Consider the following 12,137-nt stretch of genomic DNA (forward strand, 5'->3'; position numbering starts at 1 on the left):
TTGTGTCTTTTTTAAATACATGTCAGGGTCTCTTCCAAAATAATCTTTTGCTTTTCTGCTGAAATACCACTAATCAGAAAAAGAACAGATTAAACTAATGTCACAACAGTTTTTTGTGGATAGCCTTCCCTTTGCTCATAAATACTACACCAAGACATTGGAATCAAGACAAAAAAGACAGAACTTTCAGAATAGAAAGAAAAAACCCAAAACAATGTTTTTATCTATTAGAAAAAAGATTTACTGTTTTTTGCACAATAGAACTGGTGTCAATTTCAATATTCAGTTTAAGGCTAAACTAAAGATCATACAAAACGCACGGTGTAAGTTATTTTAAGGACAGGACGTTCTAAGCAAAGGATTAGTTTGCCTTTGAATAGAATCAGAAATTAGGTACTCAGGCATGTAATAGTTATTAAGACACCATTACTGTTTCTGAATTTGAAGTAACTAGACCTGTGGGTGTCACAGCCAAAATATAGCAGACCATTGTGTCCTTTGGACAGGTGAGGAAGGAAAGCATTTAAACGTCAGCTTTGCTACCATAACAATACATCTTAACAAGCGATTCTCAAAACAAGAGATCTGCAAAACCTTTATACTGTCTTTTAGTTAGCATTTTGTCATGGAAATGTGAAAAACACAGTGTATTCCGAAAAGAACTTTAACATATTTGAAAAAAGCTCTTCCAACAAAAGGGAATATGATATGAAAAAATTTGGAGCAGACAAAGAAGCTTTTCCTTTTTTTGGTTTACAGCCAACATCTATATCCACAGGGGAAAGGACTGCATTAGCTACATGAAATAAGAAGATGGACTACACGAGCTGAAGGACATGAAAAGGTTTGCCATGTCTCCTGATAACAGCCAGTAGTACAAGAAAGAATGCCTGGTCTTTATGTTACAAGCCGCTGCTGAGATTTACGGGGCTTGACTGCCCTCTCATTTGAAACACTGTGAATCAAAAATGTCTTCACTGATGTCTGTGGAGTTGCCTCATAAAACCACTGAAATAGGGAGTTAAACTCACAGCGTTTATCCTCTCTGTATCCAAGAAAATAAGATCTAAGCTGCAATATTTAAACTACTGTAACTTAATGGAAATTCCCACTGACTTTGACAAGTTAACAGAAAGAAAAGCCAACTACAAATAAATTAAATGTTGGAGAGAGAAACTTAGAGATAGGAGGGAGGCTAGCCAAAGAAAATCCAGGGAAAAAACAATGCATCAGTGGGACACTCAACCTGAAACATCTATTTCTGGAGTTACAAGTTGTTCTGGGTAAAACATCTGCCCAAGTATCTTTGTAGTCTTGCATATGCCTCTAACATTAATGGAAAAAAAAAAAAAAAGCTTATGTATTCTTTCCTACAGTAATTTTAAAGGAAACAAAAGGAGACTGACCAAAAATACAGGTACAGTAATTCTAGACTGTAAATAAAGCACTGTCAAATTCAACAAAAAAGAGCATTATTCTTGCTCCAGTCTTTTTTGAAATAAATCTTATTATTGCAAGGAATAGCTAAGTCAGCTGCTTTCTGCAAATTAAATTTAACTGCTTTTGTATAAGTTAAAGAACTAAAATCCAAAAGTCTAAATAGGAGGAAATGGTAGAGGGCTCTCACAAAGGTTTGCCATATTTTTCCTGAAAATCATTTGCCATATAACTCACTTGCTATGTGGGTATCCCAGGTTTTTCTGAGCTACTAGCAGTCCCAACATACTTTGAGTAACAGTTCCCCTGAAGCATAGCTCAGTGCAGCGGAAGCTAGTCACAAGTCTCTGAAAGTCAGCAATCAAGAGGATCTTATAGGCTATTTAGAATTTGAGCAACCTCTTTCTAGGGAGAAAGCACAATTTTCCAGGTCTCTAAGATTACTACAGATGAGACTGTTGTTCTTACTACACTATTCATGACAAGGAAAATACAGTGGCTTGGACAACTAATGTGAGTCTGGTGGGTGATGGCAGTTTTGTGAGATTAACTGCATAATTTAAAAGAAAAAGCTACCACAGTGGGAATGACATGACATTTCTTAGGAAGATGGTTGTGCTCATGTGGGATTTCTAAACTTCATTAATCCTACAGACCTCGCTCTATTTATTACAACCTTAGCCTGCAAACCATAAAAATAAAGACGTACTTTGTGTGCTCCAGTGCCTGAACAAACCATCATGTTTTCTAAGCAGTTATATGAAAAAGTTCAGAATATTAAGATTTTAAGGACTACTGCCCAGTTTTCTTCAAACCTATATACTTACTAGCACGCAACAGCAAGATTCGTATGCCCCAGTGTTTCACCTTTCATCCTTGGAGGCTCTGCTTACCCTCTATAGCCAGGTAACCAAAGAAATCTCTTTACTGGTTATTTGTATCACAGAAAGTAACTAACTTTTACAGGCTGTGACACAAATCCATAGAAGACCAACAATATATGACAAGCAACTGGGAGGCTTGAAACTCCTGAGCGATACCTGCTTTGAATTATAACTGCACATTATCTCAAACGTTTCATAGCATATAAAAAAGGGAAAACCTTAAGGAGGATTAAATAGGTGAAGGGGTAAAGATTAAACTGTCAAGCAATGAAACACCACCTACTAAAATATAAACTACCACTACTGAGTGAATTCACTTTCAGGACAGCAAGTTCACTCTTAAAACATCTACTGCCAAAAATAGGAAAGGTATCCTTTTTCATTTACATCCTCTGTCTCAACATCCACTACTCTTAGGAAGAACAGGGGACTACATGGATCTTTGGGACACAGCAGTTTTCATGCTAAAGCTCTGATTTGCCTTTGCTCCTTAAACACAGTTACTGCATCATTAATAAATTCTAACTTATTTGGGTTTGCAGAACACTAAGGTTATTAGTTATTACACACTATTATACACCTAGAGAAGCAAAAAAGTCCATTGTGTTAAGAAAATGAAAAGTAGGATTGAGGCCACACAAGTGTATAAATAATGCCGGGAAGGAGGAAAAAAGAGGGGAAGCACGATCAGCAAACTTTTCTCTTCCTCATTGCATCCCATGTTTTATTATCTGGCAGGAGACCTGTGGTGAATAACAGGGAAATGAAGAAAGGAAAGGTATTTACAGAAGGAACAGTTGCACATATAGAAGCGAAGTTCAGGCAAACAGAATAACAAATTGAATTTTTTTCTGACATCACATGAGAAGAAAAAGTGTGTAAAACTTTTAAACTCTTCACTTACAAGCTTTATAAGGAAGGAAAAAGCAGCACAGATTACATCATTACTGTGATATACCATTTGGTTAACTAGCATTTCTAACCCCTAAGGAAATGGTAAAAGTGGGAAATGCATGCTATTTCAAGTGAAAAGGAAGAACTATGCAGTAGGTTTTTCTTAGGTGTTCTTTGCTCAGTTATCTCCATCTCCAAGACAGAGATGCTTAAAAGCATGAGAAACCCTTTTTGTACAGGTAATTTAGAAGTTAAAAGGTAGTCACAACCAGCCATCAGAACAAATATTTACATTCCTTTTTTGATTACAATGGATATTGAGGATAGAGTTCATAAACTTAATATGCAGTTAGCATGAATAAGGATTGCATCTTGACCTACTCACTGGGATATTTCACGTGAGCAAAGACTTTTTGATTCATGAAAGTTTCCACAGCAAGACGCTCATCTGGCAACAGCTTGTTCTTTTCTTTTTGGGGGTGATGGAGGGGACAGATGAGGGAGAGAAAAATATAATTTAATGTGATCTCCTGTGCAATAATCAGAAATCTTCAATAACACTCCCAAGCGTGCTCTCATGGCAGTATCAATTTCTGCTGCAAGAATCCATGCTATTGTACTACAGAAAACATATTTTATTTACTAAAGGACAAAATCCATCAATCGATACAATCAATTGACTGAACAGTTGATAACCAGTGCTCTGCTCCAGTTCTATCAGTTCTATTCAAATCTCAACAAGCTATTTAACTTGGAATTTAGTATTCCCTATGGTTTTGGGTTTAAGTTTCCACAGAAACTTGTAAACAAATCACTTAATTCTGAACAACTATTAACGTACTAAGTAAAGCTTATGCCACAGCTGACTCATTGTCTGTGAGTCTCAATATTTAGGGTTTTAAATGAGATTTCAATGCAAATTATTGTCGGTTAGAATTCTTGCATGAAAAGCTTCAAACACCTCCTTACACAAGGATGTTTTATCATTGTAACAGGATCTGTGCTAGTCATTCCTGTCTTGGGAGGAACATGGTGTCATTAACAGTCACACACAGCACTGAGGCTGCATAAACAGTCATGCTTGTCCAGTTTCTGCTCTTTTTCCATCACTGCAGAAACAACTCTGGCATCTAGGCTAATTTACATGTTAAAAATATTTTAAGTGCTGCTTTGTAAACTAGCTGTCTTCAAATTCTCCTATCACAGAGGGATATTCTTCAGAATATTCATCACTTGTACAAAAGCACTTAACGGAGTCACAAGAAAGTTGTTATAGCTTTTATTTATGCTCTGTTTAAAACTCTGCCACAATATTATTTTAATCCAAATTGTTCACCATAAAAAAAAATTGAAGATCGGCTTCTTCTTAATGGCTCATAAAACCCACACTATAAACAATCAGTAACAAAATTAGATTAAAATGCTTTAAGGGCAAACATACAGAACTCTAATTCTCCCATTCAAGATAGCAAATTCCAGTATAAAGTGGACTACAATTTAAAATATAACCATGGTACAGTCTGACCCTTTTCCACTTAAAGGAAAAAAAAAAACCAACAACCCAAACTTTGAGTCAGATGCTGTCATAAGAACTATCCTGTATGGACAATAAATTCCCAGTAAAAATCAGCTGAGAAAATACAACAGAATGTGATGCTTTTGTTACGATGTAAAATTTCTGTTAAAAAAAGACAATACTGATCAATGAGCACTGCCAAAACAAGTTAAACCTTCTGCACATGGACTAAAACATACACCTAATGAGAACTAGTGATACTGGACACCACCACCACCCAGTCTGCACCCTCAGAGGCTCCTTTCCCCTAGACAGAGGGAAAGTGGCTAACCCATGCTTGTGCATTAGTATATTGAACTGAACTACAGTGGTTGCCACAAATCTGGCTTCATCTTTAAACTAAAAGATCTACTGAATAGCTGTAGTATGAGCATGAAAGCTCTTCCAACAAAGGTGACAAGTCTTAAGCCTGCTGCAGTTAGTTTGACAAACTAGCTCTGCAAGAAGCCATGGGTCTTTCACATTCTTGAAGTATCTTATTAGTAAGAAGAAATGGAAAATAAAACTTTCCTAATCAACACCTGGGGTTCTACAGAGCAATGTCTGATTGTTTTGTTAGAGTACTTTGGCTTTCACTTCCCTCCCCCCTCTTCTCAGTCATGAAGAAGAGAAACTGAAATAAGAATTAGCTATGCTCATCACTGTGCTTTGCCTATTGACACCAAAATTTTTGGGTCATTTCAAAAGTATAACACTTAGAGAAGACGCAAGAGCCCTCAAATGCTTTGCTGCAAATTGTTTCCTGGAGTTCAGAAAAAGGCTTGCAAAGAATACCAACTTTAATACTTCTTTTCTTCCAAATCTAGTAGACAGAAGCGGAGTCCACTGACTCATTTCAAATGTTACTAAATGATTATTATCAGAGACATAAGGCTGGTCTGAATTTCAAATGGTAAGTATAAGACACTATGCTCATGATTCAGTTCTGCTTTTCTTGATTAGTGGTTTTTCAGCAGGAGATTGGATAAAGGAACTACATACTAACCATCTTAACACACTTATTACCCTGTTCTAGCAATATGAGCATTTTTGGTTCTGCTGAAATATTAAATATTGGTCAGTGCTTTGTGTTTTTGCAAGTCACTTGTAAGTGACTCATAAGTGTCAAGCATTTTTAGCAAGGGAAGAAAAGATTATTCCTTAGGAAGAGATACAGCTTTCCTTTCTCCCTATCTTTATATAGGGCCATATATGTCTTAGAAACACAGATCCACAGTTTGTGTTTGCTCACAGTCCATCAAGAACTGCCCCTGCCCTCCTTCCTCCAAATTAGAGTATGTATTTTTGGGTTTGGAGGTTCCTGCGTGTGCTTCAATTATTTTGCAGTTTAATGTGGCAGCTTCACACACCAATACATCAGCTATGTCTTTATTATGCCCTTTGATATTCATCATTGCTTTTAGTAGGCTTGTGTAATGCTACAACCACAAGAACAAAAGTATACCACTTAGAGAAGACGCAAGAGCCCTCAAACACTTTACTGCAAATTTTTCTCCAGAGATCTTTCAGAACTAACGTAATCAGGCAACAATTTAGATGCTCTTAACCTTAGCCATGTTCTTAGCTGATCATTGCAAATGCTGCTAAGAAATTCTGAAAGTTCAACAAGATTCACTGGGAACATTAGAATAGCCCATCCCTAGACAAGAAAGGTGGAGAAGATGCAACAAGAAGGATGAAGGTCATGAATACTTACAATATGTTATCAATAGGAATATTTTTAAAAGTCCCAGAGGAAATACTAGCTTCTCCTACAGGACACGTAGTACCCTGCAATAAGTATTATCAGCATGACTAAGAGTCCCAAACGTAAGATAATTTTCTTTTTTGTGTAATAAAGCCCACACAGTTCTTATTCTTCTGTATACCTCCCTGCTTGCAGAAAGTAGGTTTTCATAAATAAAGATACTTGGACTAGAAAACCCTTCCCTTGACAAGAATGGGGGTCTTAAACTATTTTTTAAAACTTCAATTTCACTGACAACTTCACCTGTCAACAATAAAGGAGAGGCAAGTTACACGTTCACCATCTTCCAGAAAGCTTCTGTAGGGAAATTAGCAATATATGGCTCAACCCAAGTTCTAATGGAAGGGGTAAGAGTTAAAAAAGCAAGCAAGCAAGCGAGCAAACAAACAAACCAAGTTGATTTTATGCCTTCACACTCTCAGATTTCATTCACTCACCCCCACATACTCCCAAGCAACATGACACTGTGTCCATCAAGTCATTTGGCCACAGACGGAGACCTTCTGTTTTATCCTCCTCATGTTTCTGGGGTTCTTGATTGGTGATAAAAAATGGATTTTGGACAGATCTTTCATATCCTTTAGGAATGATAAGGTGTTATAGGGAGGTCCCTTTGCCTCAAAGTCATTCTGATCTGAGCTTCTGTAAGTGCTAGCTCAGGCTGCTTGCCTGTTGTCTCGTTTTCCTTGTTTGGAATATGCGTTTGCTTTCCTCCTTGGCTAACAGGAAAAGGACTAGCATATGTGATATCTTGCAGCTTTCTTACAATCCTCCTGGTGTTAGGATGCAGGGTCGTCCAACCACCAGTCATCTGGGCTATAGGCTTATCAGGGAACAGGCCTTTTGATCTTGTCATAAACAACACATTCTTTAATTTTACGGCCAGGAGTGCTGCCCTTTGTTATCAACACAGGTCTTTTTTTTTTACCCTTTGTTCTGCTGTTTTCTCTGGTGCTTACCACACACATTTCTATTCAGATTGCATTCATATCAATCTTAGTAATTTTGTTACACATTTCCGCACTTCCATAGCTTTTTCAAAAGGCATGACTACAAAGTTCATACCTAGTTGAGCTTAAAGGCTTTTAAGTCTCTAAGACAACATCAAGCTTCTCTGTGAACTAATTTTGATACAGCAGGGAGACAGAAAAACAAAACACCTTGTTTTTTCTCCTCTTGTCTCTGCCTCTAAAATCCCCATAATACATATACACACTACTTCAATCTGAAAACCATATTTGGGATTTCACAACAACCACCTGAAGTTCTGAAGCTCATTAGCTGGTAATAAAACAGTAACAGATGAGAGAAAGAGACTGTCTCAGAACAGGAAGCCCTGAAGTCCTAAGCAGGACTCCGGAGTCAGCACTATTTCAGGAACTGAAATTACATAATTCCTTTCATACTACAGTTTCATCCTAAACCTAGCTAGGTTGTTGCACAAAAAATAAAAAAAAGACCACAGGTCACAGCATTTTTTTTATTTTTTATTTTTATCAGAAGCAGTTTTTTTAAATTCAGAATTTGTGTAATGTACATTTGATGGAAACTGAAAACAGTTTAAAAGTGAATAAACCCACCAGCTAAAGATAACTGCTTAAGCAATCTTGGTTGTACTTTAATAACTTAAAAAAAAGTATTTACTTTTAAAGTCATCTGTGCCTTGCTATCCAAACTGGTTCCTTTTCATCATGATCTCTCAGGATTCTAGAGGCAGCAATTTTCACTCTCATACCTCAGATTTATTCACCTACGGAGCAACAAAGAAAAACTCTTCTCAACTCTGAATTACCTAGTTGAATAAGTTTAAAAAAGAAAAAACACAAAAGAGTCCTCTTAACACCTATTTTGAATTTTAATTACTGCAGCTACCATATTGTATGGGAGATGCCTGTTTCCTTGAGTCACTGACTGGGGTGAAGGCAATAGGTGATGCCTGTATTGAAATTTCCTTCTGAAGATGCATCTGGCTCCTCCAAAAATTACTTTTAAAGCTTTGGGCAAAACCTGTTTTTTTCTTTCTCTACCACACATTCACCTCCCCAGATACTACAAAAACTTCCCCCTTCTGTGGGGGGAGCCCTAGCAAGCAGTAGATCTTAAAGTGGCTGGATTACAGAGTCCTAATTGCAAAGGCAGGTGGCAGTCAAGAGGGATGCACGCCTGGGAAGTGCCTTCACATCTACACTTTAAATAAAGCAAACGCACATCCAAGCCACACTTTGCTCCAACGCACTCTCATGTCATGTCAGATCCAAACTCTGGGTCCAGACAAAGCAGCTAATTGTCTGTTTGGCAGCACAGACAGATCTGGGACAAGAAGGTAGTGCTAGAAATCATTTTTATACAGAGCTAGGAGGAAAAAACCAAGTCCCTTGTGTTCCCATACCCATCAGCAAATGTGCTGAATGAGAATCAAAACTCCATTAGGATCTGTTAGCCCTACTGATTTAACTGGAAACTAGATCAAGCCTTCAATATCGGATTCTATAACTAATGCTTTCTATCACTTCAGTCCCAACCATGGCTTGTTTTATATAAAAGCCATAGTACATATTGTCATAGTAAGCATCATTTTGCTGTTTTTGAAGTTCTCACTATATTTATATCCAATAATGGCAAACACATGTCAAATGGGAATATAAATCTATCAGAGAAAATAGGACATACTTACACTCCGGCCACACACTTCATTCTCCTACTCCGACATGAAATTACATGATCATTTACATAAAGTGAAGAAATTTGCATTTCACTGCAAAATGACAATACTGCTGTAACTTCATTCACAGCAAGAAATACAGGCAAAAGATTAAAGTCCTCAAATACGAAATGGGAAAATGTTCAAAAATTAGGATATTATGCTTTTAATATTAATAGCTTGGATTCTACTTTTACACTTTCAAGCTGATAGGGCATGCTGCTAGAAAGACACAGGCATCGCTGACAATCAGGCTAACGTGCACATTCTGCCAAAAATCTTATTTAAATCTATGACAAACCAAAGACAAAGACAACCATCGCTTGCTGCATTTCATTTCCCTGTTGTTGTACTGTGAGCACTTATCTCACTGTTTGTTTTATTCAATCTTCCCTTGATACATAAGTATCTAAAATGGTATAGTTGCAAGAGTTTAAAAGTTTGTATTATCTTCAAAACACAAGAGTATGTCCCCCGTCCCCCCCCACCTTCTCAAGACAACTAAATAACTTCCTTCTGTTATTGTGGAAACCTACAGAAAGAACCCACCATTGTTACACACACTACATAAAATCCTTACCGGTTCCAGCAACGTAAGAAAAGCTGCTACTATTGAATTTTAAAGGACAGCTACATCGGGTTAAAGTAACTAACTCCCACTATTTTATGACAAGCCTTATTGTATTAGAAAGTTCCAGTTTCTAGGATCACTGTGAGAATCTGTTTTTACATAAAGAGCAAAGGTAAAATGTCTAATCCACACATTTGCAGAATGAAGTCCTATTATATAATCCATAGAGGTTTGAAGCTAGAAACAGTCTCCAAATGAGTCTTAATTCTTTTCCCAGGTCTTATTTTCATACATCTGGGAACCAACAGTGTCACTCTTACTGTTTCATTTTTACATTTTTCAAATGGAAGCAGGCGCTCAGTGCTATGCAGGCAGTACGAACCCGAAGGCAGCTTAACAGTGTGATGATTTCCTTCCATGTTTCGAAGAAACACTTGTTTAAAAACTGCTCCATTTCACTTTTCAAACAATCTCCTTTATCATTTGTAATGTAGTCTTTTCAAATGACCCAACTTTCTGGCTGCATTTGCCTTGTGCATTCAAATAATTTTCTAGATATAAGATTAATTCAGATCCTTAAAAAAGCATAAGTAGGTTTTAATGTTTAATATTTTTAGCTTTAGGGAAAAGGATGTCTGCAAGAGGAGTATCCCCCCCAACCCTACTTTATGTAAAATCATTAAGATTTCTTCAAATTGGCCCTTAGAAACACAGTTGGGGGGGTGTTGTTTTTTGCAAGATATAGGGTAGGAGGAAGAGAAGGGTAGGAGGAGCAAGAAGAAACTTGTTTTGTTGCTTGTTTGTTTTTAAATCAAAGTCAAACAGTTCTGCTGGGCAAGTATTAGTGCAGCCACAAGTAACGTGCAATAGATGAGACCTCTTAATATATTTTTCATTCCATATGCTTAAAATCTCTGCGCTATGAACAGTATTGTTATCTAAGCATTTCCAAATTTAGTTCACATGATCTCCAAAAATGGAAACAAGCCATCTGAATACTTTATCCATCTAGTAAATTGAACGGGTGTCTTCTGTTCAGGTTTTAGGTAAAGACTGGAAAGCATTTTTTGAGAGTAGAGGCTAGTCTTTTAATGAACTCTGTTTTCTTTGAGGTGTTTGAACCACGAGTCACTGCCCCGAGCTCTTACACGTGCCTCTCAGGTGTGAAAGTGGCATTACTCAGCTTTGGATCAAAGAAATGAAAAAACCATACAACACAAAACACAGCAAACAAACTGCACAGCAATAAGGAAGGAGAGGAGCTGAACCATTGCTTTTATTGTGAAAGATGTTATGCTAGTCAATCTAAGTCTGTAAATACAATCTAAATTGCTAAACCTAATGGAGTTATCCATTCTATCTAGAGCAAACCAAAGGCAAATGATGTACATTTACAGCATTACAATTTTTCTTCTCAATACAAAAATGGCATCTATATTCAAGTGATGGGAGCAGTACAAGGGTAATGCAAGCTATTCTTGGTTGCTAGCATTAATTTAAAATTTTTACCACAATATATTTTTCCACTCTTTCTACTGGCAGTATATGTATATATACACACATTTTTTTCTATTAAGAAAGGGCAAAACAGTCCATTTCAGACAGGTACAGATTATACAGTCTTCATCACACAACTTACCAGAAGATTTTATTTTTTTTTAATTTGGACATTTCCTTCATACTCTTCAGTTTGCTTGCTGCATTAGAATGTGTAAAATAAAGATACTTCAAAAAAAAAAAAGAGAGAGAGAAAGTGAAGAATTCCATCAGCAGATTTAGCAATTACTATTTGCTATAGTACAGTGAACAGTTAGAGACAACTGAATGGCAAATAAATAAAGTGCATGAAGTTTATCTGCCCTGGATAGGGTAGCTAATCTACCTTGAAACTACCTTACTTGCAATTTCAATAGAAGAGAATAAGGTTGTATCACTGCAAAACAATAAGGGGGAAACGCTTAATCATCAACAAAATTTCAATGTGAAAATATTTTTAGATACACATTCAGATTTCAACCTCACTTTAAATTGTGTGTGTGTGAAGGAGGAAGACAGTAACTTAACTTCATTAATTATCTGAACTTCATTTTGCAGCTTTTTCTAAAAGTTTGTGGCTTCCATTAATTTGAGTCCAACTTGACCTTTCTCATCCATTTCAATGAACTGAACCTTTTCAACACACAGCATTTTAGAAACTGAAGCACATTCCCATCCCCACCCCAAGCACATACTAATCAGTAACTAATATCTGAGGACATAATCCGAGTAATTTTACACAGAAAAATCTTGCAGAATGCAAGCACAGCCTTTTCTTTTCTCAGACTTAA

At 36.7% G+C, this 12,137-nt stretch overlaps 1 protein-coding gene across 2 annotated transcripts in view; it reads right to left on the reverse strand.

Annotated features, from left to right (window-relative positions):
• Positions 1 to 12,137, reverse strand: part of PIP4K2A (phosphatidylinositol-5-phosphate 4-kinase type 2 alpha) — a 123,330-nt gene that overhangs the window by 75,209 nt on the left and 35,984 nt on the right. The gene's annotated exons all lie outside the window — the stretch shown is intronic.

This window comes from Apteryx mantelli, chromosome 2 (genome assembly GCF_036417845.1).
Source record: "Apteryx mantelli isolate bAptMan1 chromosome 2, bAptMan1.hap1, whole genome shotgun sequence".
Lineage (NCBI taxonomy): Eukaryota > Metazoa > Chordata > Aves > Apterygiformes > Apterygidae > Apteryx > Apteryx mantelli.